The sequence below is a fragment of the Odontesthes bonariensis genome, chromosome 7 (genome assembly GCF_027942865.1).
Source record: "Odontesthes bonariensis isolate fOdoBon6 chromosome 7, fOdoBon6.hap1, whole genome shotgun sequence".
In the NCBI taxonomy this organism is placed as follows: domain Eukaryota; kingdom Metazoa; phylum Chordata; class Actinopteri; order Atheriniformes; family Atherinopsidae; genus Odontesthes; species Odontesthes bonariensis.
The window spans coordinates 4,002,339-4,018,484 of record NC_134512.1 but is presented as its reverse complement, the minus strand read 5'-3'; the positions used below and the strand labels follow the sequence as shown (position 1 = coordinate 4,018,484).

The 16,146-nt window shown below is 41.7% G+C and overlaps 1 protein-coding gene across 1 annotated transcript in view; it reads left to right on the top strand.

The window, feature by feature from the left end:
* lrp5 (low density lipoprotein receptor-related protein 5) overlaps positions 1–16,146 on the top strand; it is a 112,354-nt gene that overhangs the window by 1,809 nt on the left and 94,399 nt on the right. The window lies entirely within an intron of this gene.

The window sequence follows — 16,146 nt, the reverse complement described above, 5'->3', positions numbered from 1 at the left end:
GGCTGCAACGATTTAGATTAACAGAGGGTTTTAACAGTAAAAAAATTATATGAAATGATTGCATATTCACATAAATGCTGCTGTTTGAGCTGGCCACAGTACTTGTTTGCATTCAGCTGAAAACTTTGTACGTTACATTGTTGGTAAGCTGTAGATAATGTGCTGCTGTTTCTGCTTCCTCTACCTCGTTGTATTGTGCGGTCAGTGACACTGAAAGAAAAAAAAAACCTTTAGATTTTTATATTTCATATTTGTCACATTGTCAGTGCCATTTGTTTTATTAAATGAAAATACTGAAGTGTCAGGGTCTGGCTTCTACTCAGCAACACAGATTAAATGACTTTCACACGTGAACACTGGAGATTTTCAGGAAAAAGAACAAACTCTTTGATCCAGTCTTTTTCCACAGTTGCTGTTCACACAGGTGCATCACAGCCGAAAAGCTTCCTGCTGGAGACACACAAACGGAAAGTGTATATGACACAAGCACAAGGTGCGCCTCTCAATGGCCATCGTGCCATTGATTGTGGCAACCGTTGTAATAGACAATGACAAAGTTGTCTTTCATTTTTACTATATTCATTTTTATATGGGTTCAAAGTCCAATCTGCTGTTAAGTAGCAGTCAGTTACAGCTTCCAGATAAATGTGGAGAGGACTACAATTGTTCCCTCTTAAATAAAGTACAGCTTAAGAAGAAGCATGAGACGTAAATGGTAACTGGACTGTACTTGTATAGCGCTTTTATAGTCTAGCTCAGTGGTTCCCAAACTTTTTGTGCCCAAGGCACACCAAAGGACAAGTAAAAATCTCAAGGCACACCTATTGTGCAAAATAGCCCTTATAACACGTGTTATCACTCATATCATGTAAAATATCTGTAAATGTGCATAATTATCTACTAATGCTAAATAAAATGTGACAAAGACAATTATATTACTCATTAAATATTTATTAACAAAATATTTCAAAAATAAATTTGAAACTTTATCAATTTAGGCTTCATCAAAGTAGCAACACATTCATTTAAACCAGACAGGTCACAAAATTAGAAATGAGACAAAGGAAACAGCAGAAATTCAGCACAGAGAACTGTCAATGCAAGGAAGCTGTATTTTCCATGGTCCTAAAATACAAATTATCAATGCAACGTGGTGGGAGATGCTTGGGTACTACGATGCAGAAGCATTAGCTAACTAGCAGTTAAGTTAGCATTAGCTAACTTCTCCCGACAGGACGCACTCGGGCTGAGGATTGTTGACATCCCCGGTCCAACTGAAGCCATAAGACGGGTAACTTTCATGATACTGTCAGCTGACAGTTTTTTCCTCTTTTCTTTCGGTGGTGGGTTGTCAGGAGTCTCTGTACTGGTGGTTGGTGGTTTGCTCCACACCAGAAAGCACTCCATTCCCCCCTCTCTCTGTTTTAATGTTGTCCTTCAGCCTCTGATGTCTCACAGTCTCATAATTCCCACCTGCGCAGCTGCGTTAACAGCGAAATATGGGTTCTCTGAGGATTTTTTTTTTTAAATAATTGTTTTTAAGTATAGAGTTTGCCTCTGTATTATGAAATGAGTGGATACAAAGTACTGATATAGTAAATTAAAAAATAAATTTTTTTGTGTAGTTGTATATTGCAATAATAACGTATGGTTGTCACAAAATCCCACGGCACACCTGGACTTGCCTCATGGCATACCAGTGTGCCGCGGCACACAGTTTGGGAACCACTAGTCTAGCTGACGCCTCAAAGCGCTTTCACACTACACGTCACATTCACCCATTCACACACACACACACTCATACAGCACGTTACGCAATGCTTTGCTCTCAGCAGTCACACACATTCATACACCGATGGATGCATCATTAGGTAACGTGGGGTTCAGTGTCTTGCCCAAGGACACTTCGACATGCGGCCTGGAGAAGCCCGGAGTCGAACCTCTGACCTTCCTCCTGAGCTACATCCGCCCCATGATGACATTGTTAGTACTGTATTAGTACTTACAGTGTTTCCCACAGAATTTTTGGAAACTATGGGGGGGGGGTAAATTCACGCGGCGTGAATTTGTGCGGCGTAAATTTGTGCGACTGCAGATTTTATTTTATTTGATTGATTTGCACACATTCATTCAAATATAACAAAAAAATACACAATAAAACACAACAAATTAAAAAAAAGGAATGTGTGCTGGAGATGTCAGAAACCCTTGTGGGCTTATGAGGAAACCTCATCTTGTCATTAAAACCCAATGATAACAATTGTAATAGAAAATATTTACAGGTTAAAACTAAACTTCATGAAAAATATGAATGGATCATATACAGTGAGGACTTATGCCTTTTTGAGAAACTTGAAAAGGTTTTCCTTGATAACAAAAGGTGTGGGAAGTACACAATGAGTTCAGGAACACATCAGAAGTGGTTTGGTGTTGATATCTTTAAAAACAAGAGAGCTATTACAAAATAAAAATCTAAAATGGAATTAACTATGCACACTGAGTAAATGTTCTACCTAAAATGATTTTTCTGGAAACTAAAAGACTGTGAAAGTTTTATAGTGAGTTCACAAACCCATCCGAAGTGGTTTGGTGTTCATTGGTTGAATATCCAGTGAGAACAAAAAAAGGCGTTGCACTTTTGCGACGGTCCCTAAGCGCTCCGGCTGCCGTAGTTCACTTAGAAATATATTCGGCGCGGTTACTCTGATCTTTCAGGCTTACTTTGGTGAGTTGATAAAGCCTGTGGTATGTTAGTCTTAGTTTTCTGTAAATATTAATACCATCCTGAGGCTAATTGGTGCGGTTTTCGTGACGCTATTACAATTACAAAGCTGGAAAATAGGCGAATGTCGAATATAAAACCAACTTCACCCCGCTCCGCCTATTCGGGATGGTTGAACCACACATGCGGGACGGATGAAACACCTTATTTTAAACAGAAACTATTGAGCTTACTATTTTTTTAAGCAACATACCGGACAACATACTAGTGTACTCGTCATTGCTCAAATTTCACATTATTTCTCAGAATATAAATAGGTCAAAAAAATATGTTTGTCAACGAAATCACGATGATTACAGCTGATCTTTATGCACGCGCACCCACTAATCTATAACGTGTGTCAATCGCCCCGACAGCGACTAATAACACATAAACCTTTTTTGCCACTAAACTTCAAAACTCTGACATTGCACACTTTAGGACATGTTTAATTACTAATTCACCTGTTGTATAGTCATATTGGTTGGTTTTCGAGGAAATCGCTGTGTTTCAAAAAAAAAAAAAAAAAAAAAAAAAAAAAAAAATCGCTGTGTTTCAAACGATTGGGATTCGGAAACTGTGGCGGCCAAAAGGAAACTATGGCGGGCCGCCATAGTTTCCTCAATGTATGGGAAACACTGACTTAAGAACTAGTCTGTTGAAAAAGTTGAGGATATTTCTTAAGTTACTATATACAACTGCTAAATCTCTTAATGAATGAATTATTAACTTGACATAGCCAATGGATTAGTCAGTGGCATTATATAGGTGTGCCCAGTTTTCTTCACGCTGATATTATACATTGCAGTCCATTAACAGATGGGGATTTCTCAGGGATCAGGAAATTTTGGAATTTATATTAAATTTCAAACTATTTTAAACGTGTGTCAAACCTCCATCTCAAAGAAAACCATCACCACAGAATTATTATTACTGGAATGCATAAGCACTTCAGAACAACAGCGGCAAAAATTCTTCTGCTATAGATTTTACAATTTACCTTTTCAATACCCTAATGAATGTTCAGGCAATAGATGTCACTGAAGCCCACATTATTGTTTTGTGCTATTTGCTGTGTGAGTGTATGAAATAAGAAACACCGTGTGAATGGCAACACAGCCAAGGTTAGAGGGTAAGGCTATTTAAGTGTGACGCATTTCTCAGTTGCTCTGAAAGTCTAAAAGGCAAAGATAATGAGTTTGATAACATAGAAAACTGACGGGTTTAAAGAAGCTGACACACACACACACACACACACACACACATTCTCACTTCCTACTCGTATTTCATAAGTCGCCCAGATATACCCCTGAGAAATATGGTCACACTGTTTCCAAAAATGCCACAAAACATGGCATTAGCAGTTTTAAGTTGGTTTAACTTTCATTGGAGGCCAAGAAGATGACAAATTGGTATTTAGACTGAATCCAATGATTTTCCTTTAGTGCAAAATTTTTGGATCCATTAGTAACTGATCATTGACATTTATGATGACACAAGTAGAATTCCACATAGATGTTCTGGGCTGGTCTTTGGTACCCCTGGGGCTGACACCATAGGTGCATTCCCACTGTAGGAGCCTTTTGCAGTTCCTATAACCTTTTCAGGAACGGGGCCGTTTTTTCCCGCATTTGGACATACAGGAACTCCGGACCATCTCCCTCAGTTCCTGTAACCATTTCAGCTCCTTCTCCGAGGCTGGGTCTGTTCTGGGTTCTATAGGAACACATCTGACGGAGGTGTTTGGTGGTCGGTAGCTCCGCCCCTTGTCATGTTGTCACGGCTGAAATGTTTCCTCATACGACATGGACACAACCTTGGCGTGTTTAATAAGTTAAACCTCCACGTGGTCTCCTTTGTCTGCGGCGCTCTGCTCTCCTTCCTTCATGAAACCAAGAAGTATGGCCTGCGCTCCATCCTTCGTCTCCTGACTCTCTCTGTGAGCTCCTCCAGCCTCCATGTTAGACACCCGATGTGATCGTCCATGATTAATATCACCATCATGCAGACCATGAACACGGTGGCCTCCTAGCTCTCCATATTACCTTCTTTGTGGTGTTTTTTCTTCTCTCCTTACTTTTACCGGGTTTTGTTTTGTCTTGTTGTTGAATGTGGCGCTAAATTAACACGTCGCTGTCGCAGACGGTTGCGTCGCATCAGTCCCTATCAAGGTCCCGACTCATGTGGTAATGCAAAATGAAAGAGTTCCCCTGGGGAAGGGCAGTTCATAGAATGGAATTCGAGGTGGACCGTTCTTAGAACTGCTCTGTCCGAATGCGGCTCATGTCAGGGTATCCGCGGGGTCTTAAAAAGTCTTAAAAAATCTAAAATCCAATTATTTGAATTTAAGGCCTTAAAATGTCTAAAATTCTCTTGAAATCTCACAAAATGTCTTAAGTACGATTTTGAAAAGTCTTAAAAATTTATTGACATGACTTTTACTGAAAACAAATGTATAAACTTCAGTCTCGCTTTTAATTGTTTTGATTTTTGAGGACGCTATAACGGAACTAAAGTACCTGTGCAGCCCGGTCAGAATTTATCGAGCACAACCTGCTACATAGTTTGCTGTTTGTGGTTGCTAGCAGCGCCGCGACTGAGGAGCGGCTAATCAGTTAACGCTTTGTTTAAGGTGGGTAAATGCAAATTTGACAATTTGTGGCTTCAGAACGAACAATTTACCTCATGGTTGAAGCCGGCTGATGGAAATATTTCTGAAGCACACTGCACCCTGTGCAAGAAAAGTTTAAAACTTGGCTCATTGGGCATCAAATCGGAAAAGCATAAAGAGGTCTTAAAATGCCAGCAGCAAACGCTTTCCATCAGCCAGTGTTATTCCACATCAGGATCTGGAGCATCGAAGTCCACATCGACCCAGTCTGCTACAGCTCCAGCTGACCTCCAGACAGCGTTTGGGTCTAAGCCCACACTAATGGCGCTTTTCCACTAGCTTGCTTCGGCTCAGCTCGGCGCGCTATTGCGTGTTTCCACTAGCACGCCATACCTGCAACCGGGACGATTTTTCGTAACACCTCAGCCCTGGTTCCAAGCGGGCTGAAGCGTTACTAAAACGTGACGTCAGCCGACTGCCTTCCACTGATTGGGCAATGAGTGTCGTCACTGGAAGCGTCATAACGCGGATAATAAAAGCTAGCGTTAGCAACCGTTAGCTTACCTCCAAACGTTGTCTTTTTGAAGCTCGTAACAAAACTCTCCGGTACTTTTCAATACTGTTTTGTCTGGCGGCCAGGAGTCTTCTCTGGCTCTCTTCTCTTGCCTTCTGTGCGACAAAAAGCCACAGGGTGAGCAGCAACACGCGCAGCCGTGTTACGACGACCCCGCCCACGTCGAGGAGGCACGAAGTGTAATGGAAACACAACCAAACCGAGCCGTGCCGAGCTAGTGGAAAAGCGCCATAAGAGCGGAGGTGCTCTGGACTCTTCACACGGTAGCTAAGCACCGGTCATGTACTGGCATTGAGAACATTGATGAGCTGTTCCAGACCATGTTCCCGGATTCTGAGAAAGGGAAAACGTTTAAGTGTGCAAAAGACTTTTATTTTGCAAGTAATTCCAAGCCTCCTTTTTGCCAGTATGGATGTGAAATGGGTCTTAAATTATATTAATTATTGTCTTAAAAAGTCTTAAATTTGACTTGTTGAAACCTGCAGAGACCCTGCCATCTGGACACACAGCCTTTTTCCAGTTTAGTCTCTCCAGCTGCGTCTTCACCTGACTGCTGGGGGGAGGAAAAGGACGTATGAGTGTGTCCTGATGTGGGGGGAGATTTTGGTGAAGCTGTATTATCCTTTGTTTATGCTTGTTGTCCTCACCCTCGCAAACTACATTGGATGCCAAAATTCACTTCACAAAAGCCGATGCTCTGTGTGCTTTGGGGTCGTTTCAACCAGTTGTGTACCTCCTTGATTTTTGTAATCTGGCACTTGCTGCGCAATGAGCTCATTTAAAAAACAGGAAGAGTGTGCGAGCAAGTCCTCTACAAGCATCTCAATGACCCATCAAAATGGTAACCTGGTTCTCACGCAGATGGATGTTTCTCATCCATCTGGAATTTTGTCGGTTGCCTAGCTGTTCTCTGCTGTGAGTAGGCGGGGCTTGTATTCAAAAACCTCTCGAACCTGATTGGAGAATTCAATGTGTGTGTCACGTACTACTTCGACCAATCATATTGAAAGCAGACGTGACGCGTTGGAGCGCGACCAGTCTCTCGGTCTGTGGTGGAAAATAAACAAAACACAACAGCAGCGAGCAAAGCAGGAGCTAGCAGCAGCTAATCGTCCGGCAATGGCGGTAAATGATAGATGTCGACTGTGCAGTGACTGTGTTTGACTGTGTTCGTTGTCGCGCCGGATGCTACGTCATACCTGTTAACACCCCGCCCCACGATTGTGATTGGATCTAGGCATAGAGGCGGGCCCGTTTATGGGGTAACCGAAGACTTCGGGCTCAACAAGGCGCGCCCAGACCCTCGTGCGAGCTCACGAAGTGTAACGAAGATGCACGAAGCACGAAGGGTCTGCGTGAGAGCCAGGCTATCAAAATGGTACAACTATTGTAAATATTACAAAATCTTAGAAAATGACTTAAAAGTGAAACCGAAAAGTTGGAAGGTTGTAGGTGGACCGGTAGGGGGTGGGTAAGCTGACTTTTGATTTTTCGATGCTTTGTATCGTTAATTTCTCACGGCGTACATAGGTGCCGTACATAGGGGCCGTACATAGGCGCCGTACATAGGCGCCGTACATAGGGGCCGTACATAGGCGCCGTACATAGGGGCCGTACATAGGCGCCGTACATAGGGGCCGTACATAGGCGCCGTACATAGGGGCCGTACATAGGCGCCGTACATAGGCGCCGTACATAGGCGCCGTACATAGGCGCCGTACATAGGCTCATTGACTCTGTCCAGACTTCCATCAGACTTCCTCTTTCACCATTAAGCCAGTGATCTTTTTCATCCCTGACCACACTTATCTTTTTTTTCCAACTATTTCTGTACACTCTTCAATAATTCCCCGTCTCCCTTCCTGAAATCTTTCTTCCTCATGTTCAGCAGGTTTTTCAGGTCACTGGTGATCCAGGGCTTGTTACATGGGGAAGCGCTGCACTGTCCTAATTGATATTGCCTGTTAAACACTCAGGCATAGCATTGATGCCATCTCCACATGGCTCTCAATATATCCCAGGCTGTGTCCTCAAAACACACTATCAGAGTTTGTTCAGCTGCCTAAGAACACCTCCTTATGGTTCTTTTGATCACCAGTTACTGTAGAATACAGGATTTATAGGTAAAAGTGAGGAGGGCTAGAATGTGATAGGATTTTCCTAATGAGGAGCTTTTACATTTGCACAGAATCCACTTTTTTAATTTCTCTGGTGGAGGAGTTGACACACCTTTGAAAGGTTGGAACTTGTGGAGCAGAGAGGGAGATGTAGTTTAAATCATAACTGAGCTAATGATGTAACAGACATCAGTAGCAGTGAGAATAACAGGTGAACTCTTTTGGTAGATAACAATGGATGTAAACTCATGTCCAGGATTACTCCATCTGTTGGTAACAGGCACTGCTGCACACTTAATCGAACGTTAACCTCTATCTTGATTTTGACTTCCTATGATTAAACGGACATGATTGTCGGCTATTTAAAAGGCTGCCAATGCAGCGCAAAGCAAAAGCAACTCAAGCCCTTCCTGTCAACCATGTGCCTGCATGTGCCACTCAGCTATTCCTGGAAAGGAGCAGCCAGGAGTTTCCTGGGTGAAGTTTGGACGAATAGTGACATAAAGACAGATATACAAGAATAGATAGCAGAGCATGGAAACAAAAACCAGATGCCTGGCACGGCGGAGGGAGAAGAGCTTGTCCCTGGAAGCGGATCAATATCTGTTTGGAAATACTTCAGATTTATGAGCGATGTTAACCAAGAACAAATAATATCCAGAGAGTGCTGTAGAGTTATTGAAGCATCTAATAACACACCACAAACTGCGGTATGATGAATGCACGAAGGCCAAGAAAAACAGTCCACTGGTTAACGTGAAAGGACCAACTTCAACCAGCACCGCATTTGTTTTCTTCACTCATTTGAACACAATTTGAAAATTAAAGCATTGCCCTGTTGATTGATTTTTGCTGCTATTTTGTATTTCTATTTTTCTTCTAAGAGACTCTCTATATATAGCTAAATGAAGATCTCCAGTTGTATTTGATGAGAATTTGTACATTAGCAGGAATGTAGCACAATATGAATGAAAGCAGAGTTATGTTTACAGAAAAGTGTAATGAAAGCATTTTTCACAAAAATCAATTAATAATTGTGATACATATTCATGATCTCAATATTAGTCAAAATAATTGTTCTTATTATTTTGGCCAAAACCATGAAGCCCTACCTCCACCTTTGCTTTTACCACTGCTCCTAATGTCTCTGTTGACTTGTATCATCTGAAATTCGTGTAGAGAGGCTTTGGAGTCCAGTATATGCTCATGCAGCCATGTTTTGGTGGAACAAATGATATTGCACCCTTTGTATTCCTGCTGTCTCCATTTTATTTGCTAGGGACCTGACATTTCCCATGAAGATCAAGAGAACAGATGGTTTAAACTTCCCCTACCTCTAATGCTGTATTGGTCCTGCCCAGCATCCTCTTAAATGTAGGGTCATTTTCCAGGCATTAGTTGGTTTTTGGTCAGCTGATAATGTTTGTGACAAATGACTCATTCACTAGTGTGGCAACTAACAGATATTAAACAGTGCCTGGAGTGTGAGGAGAAACTTGAGCTGCACAGTTTCTAAGCCATGAAAGAAAGATCTTTAAAGCAATCCTATGTAACATTTCTACCTTAAAATTAGCATGGGAATTCCCATGCTGCTTTGCGCTCGATTTCATTCTCACTGCAAAGTCAGCCCGGAAACCACCGCCCTTATTTTTGCCTGAGTTTGGGAACCAATCACAGAACGGGGGGGTGGCTGCTCAATTTCTCCATTGATAAAATAAATTCACAACTCTACAACATAAAAATTCATGTAGAATATAGCATATACTTTGTTGTCTACAGTAGTAGATCAACCCTCATCTTACTTTGAAGCTCCCAGATCAAGGAAGTGACGTTGACGCAGCTTTAGCAGCAGAGAAGCTGTTAGGCTTGTGTTGATAATAATAAACTCCTGGACTATGTACAAACTTCCAAATGCATCGTTTTGTGAGTACAGACCATATTTGTACTACTGTAGAAGTTTGGTGTCATGGCATGTGATTTTAGTGTGGTAATTTTGGAGATACTGCCAGGGTCCATTAGCGCTTGTACTAAGCTATTCGGAATAACTCTGATGTTCAGCCAATATCGGAAAAACTTGGCTGGATGTCACGGTTCAAATGACCCTAGGGTGAATCTACTCCGAACCATCACTTTAAGTAGCTTAGAGCGCAAGTTTACTTTTATTTTACTTTTTTTTCTTCTTCTTCCTCGTCGAATTTCTGTCGTCATCTGGTATAAGTGATACAATTGGCTATGAATCGCGCGCAAAGCAGCATGGGAAGAACCAGACGCCATTTGATAGACATTCGTAGCGCCCAATAAACGGCTCTAGGCATTCGTAAACCACGCCTCAAATACGAGAAAATGCACACCTAGTTCCCAGACCACCATCTCATCGAGATTGTGGACGCGTCAGCCAGGCTACCTTAAAATAACAGCTTGAAAAAAATTGTGCGGCTAGAATGAGTTTTAATATTACGATTGGCATGTCTCCTATGCCCTTCGGGGGTCTGAGTTGGAATAACTGCGCTATGTAACTTTGCTGGACCGGCCCGGGAGCTGAGCGGAAGTACTTCGACTTGCTTTCTGGCACACCTACCGCAAAAACAAATAGACCCCTCTCACTCTCCCAGGTATAAGGCTAAGCTAGCGCAACATTGTCAGTACGATCATCATGGCAGAGGCACCGAAGAAACAGAAGAAGACATTGGCTGATGAAGCAAGGAAGAGAAAGAGATTTACGACAGTGTCATAACCGTACATTACTTCCAAGCCTGTAGGGGGAGCTCCATAATGGGCTTTTTGAGAAGTTACATTGTATAACTTTAAAGGTTTTTCATACAAAAATCTCAGACAAACAGGATTAAAGTGGTTGTTGATCAAGAAGCAGCTCCAGATACTTTCCCCCACTTTTAATGTTTCATTTATTCTACAGAATTGATAATTGAAAATAACAGTCTAAGAAAATAAATGCTTTTTTCTTTCCGTGTTCAAACTCTGACAAAACATTCCTATGCAAAGTCTTAAATTGTAGAAAATTGAAAGGGATTTCTGATGTTTTTTTACAACCATACAGTCAGTGAATAAAGAATATGAATAAGAAAAGAAAAATAGTAAAGTGTTGAAATTTAAGAAATAAAATATGGTAACAGGGCTGAGGAGGAATGTAAAGACGAGATTGAAGTCTTTTCCTGTTTGTGTTGCTCTGATGTGAAAGTTGAGGAGATGTAGGACTGTTTGGATTTCATACAAACCTGATGGATGAAGGGCAGAGGGACACAGAGAGAGAGAGAGAGAGCTGGGAAAGAGGGGAGGAAGAGTGAGAGCTGCTGAGGGAAAAGCGAAAAGAGGTGGGAGAAGAGGTAGGGAGGAGGCCAAGTTAATGCAGGGATAGAGGAAAAAGAGAGAGAGGGAGGGAGGAATAGGAAAAAATAGCAAAGAGAGGAAGTCAGTGGCAGTCCACCTTGATTCCTCTTGGGTCAACACACACACACGCACACACACACACACACTCCCTACGCTAATCACGCACATTCTCTCGGGCCTCACATTCTCTCATCCCTAATGGGAGGTGTGAAAAAACATCTCTTCCTTCCTCTCAGCCCTACACACACACACACACACACACACACACACACACTCACGCACGCCTCGAAATCCTAAACCTAACACTTTCACTAACAGAATGCTTTCCTTTGGCTCAATTCAGACTCTTAGCTTACAACTGAATACCTAACCTAAGTCTTAACCCTAAAAAATGACTTTGGACGCACAGGAACTGGAATGTTGTCCCCATCATTATAGAAAAACAAACACACACACAGGCTTCTGTTTTGAGGGTCTCAGATAACGCGAATTTAAGGTAGCCCTGGATTCTCCAGGAAAAATGTCTTGAGTGCTCATGCTCTGAGGCAGTCTGTGTGGTGTCTGTTAGTTAGGTGGCTACCTGAAATGGAAAATGGACTGTACTTCTGTACTGGACTCTTCCACTATGAAGCTGTGCTGTTGGAACAGATGCAGGATGTGGTTTAACTTTGTCCTGCTGAAATATGCAAGGCCTTCCCTGAAGAAGGGAGCAGATGTTGCTTTAAAACCTGTTTATACCTTTCCGCATTGATGGAGCCTTTCCAGATGTGCAGGTTTCCAGTTTCTTAGGCGCTAATGCCCCCCCCCAATCAGAGATGCAGGCTTTGAACTGAGAATCTGACCACAGAACAGTTTTACACTCTGTCTCAGTCCATTTTGAATGAGCTTTGGTCCTGAGAAGAAGGCAGAGTTTCTGGATCATGTTCACATGTGGCTTCTTCTCTGCCTGGTAGAGCTTTAACCTGCATCTGTGGATGTTACGGTGAGCTGTGTTCACAGACAATGATTCCTGGAAGTGTTCCTGAGCCCATGCAGTGATTTCCAGGACAGAATCAGGTCTGTTATTAATGCAGAGCTGCCTGAGGGCCTGAAGGTCACACACATCCACTATTATTTCATCACCTGTGTCCCTTTTTCACAGAGATGTCTCCAGATTCTCTGAAAGGTTTGACGATATATACTGTAGATCAGCGGTCCCCAACTGTTTTTGCGCCACGGACCGGTTTAATGTTAGACAATATTTTCACGGAGCGGCCTTTAAAGTGATAGTTCAGAGTAGATTCACCCTAGGGTCATTTGAACCGTGACATCCAGCCAAGTAGCCCACACGAAGTTTTTCCGATATTGGCTGAACATCAGCCGAGTTACTGAGTTATTCCGAATAGCTTAGTACAAGCGCTAATGGAACCTGGCAGTATCTCCAAAATTACCACACTAAAATCACATGCCATGACACCAAACTTCTACAGTAGTACAAATATGGTCTGTACTCACAAAACGATGCATTTGGAAGTTTGTACATAGTCCAGGAGTTTATTATTATCAACACAAGCCTAATAGCTTCTCTGCTGCTAAAGCTGCGTCGACGTCACTTCCTTGATCTGGGAGCTTCAAAGTAAGATGAGGGTTGATCTACTACTGTAGACAACAAAGCAAGGCTGCTCAATTTCTCCATTGATAAAATAAATTCACAACTCTACAACATAAAAATTCATAAAAAATCATGTAGAATATAGCATATACTTTGTTGTACTACTGTAGAAGTTTGGTGTCATGGCATGTGATTTTAGTGTGGTAATTTTGGAGATACTGCCAGGTTCCATTAGTGCTTGTACTAAGCTATTTGGGATAACTCAGTAACTCAGCTGATGTTCAGCCAAGATCGAAAATGGCTGGATGTCACGGTTCAAATGACCCAAGGGTGAATCTACTCCGAACCATCACTTTAAGGTGTGCGGGATAAATACAACAAAGTAAAATGTTTGCTTGTTTTTTAAGGCAGGGTGCTTGGTCTCCAAGCGGCGAAGCAGTTTTGAAGGCTTCATTGCCTCATTGGAGAGCCGGTCGCCGCATATTATGCAGAGCGGGCTTGGTGCGTGGGAATCACCTGTTCAATTTAAATTCAGTTCAGTTTTATATAGCGCCAAATACAACAAATGTAATCTCAAGGCACTTAAATAGTATAGTCCAATTCAAGCCAATTGGAATTCAATTCATTGTAATCATGATTATTTACAAAATAATCCAATTCTTTCATATATTAATTTTTAACCCGGACTAAGAGATCTGACAGCTTTAAAATCTTTACTCTGGCTTCCAGTCAGTCACAGAATAGATTTTAAAAGCCTGCTGATGGTTTACAAATCCCAGAACGGTTTAGGCCCAAAATACATCTGTGATATGTTCAGAGAATATAAACCTAGCAGAGCACTTAAATCCAAGGACTCAGGTCAGCTGGTCCAGTCCAGAGTCCAGATTAAACATGGAGAAGCAGCATTTAGCTGTTATGCTGCAAACAAGTGGAACAAACTGCCAGTGGAGATTAAACTTTCACCAAATGGAGACATTTTTAAATCCAGGTTAAAAACATTCCTTTTCTCATGTGTCTATGAATGAAATCTGCACGATATCTTTTAATTTATCTGGACTGTTGCTTGTTTTTAAATTCATTTAAATTATTTTATTTGTTTCTCTTTCTCTCTTTCTATTCTTTTATGTATCCCTGCTGCAATGCTTTTATTTTATGTAAAGCACTTTGAACTGTTTTGTACATGAAATGTGCTATACAAATAAATTTGATTTGATTTGATTTAGAGCCAATTCAAAAACAATATTTAAATCCATATTTTAAGTAGGTCTCCTGGTATTGTCTGTTAAATGTAGCTTTCTTTTTCTTAGTGGTCATAGGCTCTTCTTCTGTCTCCACACTGGGCCTTTTTCCCTTTCCGAAGACGTCTGTTTTTTACTCATTTTGCTAGCTTGTGGGTTTAATATTAGCGTTAATGAATCACGTGACCGAGAATTCGGTCATTTTTCAAAATAAAACGTTGTTCAGACTCGGAGAATAAATAAAACGGAAATAATGTAAGTTATTTATTCTTTCCGTGCGGCTCAAACCAAACTGGGTCGGGGGTTGAGGACCGCTGCTGTAGATGATGGAATAATCAAAGTCTTCATCATTTCTATGTTGAAGAACATTATTCTGAATCTGCTCCACAATGCGTATTTACATTTTAAACTCTGTCCAAATTTGTTCAAACTCTGGTTGTATTAGAAGACCAGCTCAAGAAGATTAGACTTCTTACTGTAAACAAACCCAATGCATCCCTTTTCTTCTTACACCTTAAGGGCTTCTCCTTTAAAGGGATATGCCACCCCCAGGCCAAATTAAGTGTATCCCCGCATTCCCGAGACATAAATAAGTGTGTGGGAGCGTTTTCCTGGCGACCCAGGCATTGTCCGAATCTCACAGCACTGACCACTGCTTGGTTGCGCGTAATACATACATGCTAGCGTTGCCAGCGTCGCCAATCGAAATATTTCGCCCAACGTGAATTAATTTACTTGATTTACCTTCTAATTACTGTGTGAGTGGTGTACTTTCACATCGAGTACAAATGACTGTGTAAATCTACACGGAAGGCTTGTTTTGCTCATGTCGGTTTGGGGACTAGTTTCCAGTGCGGAAAACACAGCCGAAGCACACTCCCCGCTACGTCTTTGGGAATCCCCACCCCCGCTTTCCTCAAACAAACCAGCGTGAAGCAGCCAGGGGGTGGGGATTCGCTAGCATGTATGTATTACGCGCAACCAAGCAGTGGTCAGTGCTGTGAGATTCGGACAATGCCTGGGTCGCCAGGAAAACGCTCCCACACACTTATTTATGTCTCGGGAATGCGGGGATACACTTAATTTGACCTGGGGGTGGCATATCCCTTTAAAGGCAGTAAACTGTCATCTAGGCTCTATTAACAATGTTTCAAATGCTTCATTTGTCATTCCACGATGAAACAATATGTACAGCATGACAAAAGAATCAATGCTGTGAAGATAAATGATATACATACTAGTGCTGGGCGGTATGACCAAAAATACACATCACAGTATTTTTTACGGTATATCACGGTATTTTTTTTTCATGCATAATTAGGTGTTCACAGCATTTTCTACAGATTGAGAACAGAATTACTGCAGTAGATTAATTTAGGATAGTCTATTTTACCGTCATAGAATAATGCCCCACAAAATGATGCTGTTTACAAAGAAGTGCTACTCATGATTCTAATGAAGTGAGGAATCGGAATGCAAACACAATTGCAGTCAAAATACAGAACTTTTACTGTGCAAATTTCAAACATCTTTTAGGAAAATCAATACAAAAAAGTAGTGCAACTTGCAATTATTATATTTTTGCATCAATGAGGTCGTAGGCAGTCCCTCTAGCAAACGCGTCTTGAAGTGACATTTGGCTCGACTTTTCTTTTGCTTTCTCCGTGTTACTTGCGTAGTGTGGTGGGTGCTGACCTTAACTTCATGCATTCTTGATATTCTAAGACATGCTTACGGCTAAGGTGATGGAGCAAATTGCTCGTTGCCACCTCCAGCGACAACTGTAGCCCGACAACACATGCATAAAATGGTCGTTTGGTCGACGTCGGATTTTTTTAAACCAAAAAACTTCCAAACTACAGACACGGCTCCTTTTTTCGGCACAAGTTCTTCTGTGTCAGCATGTTCT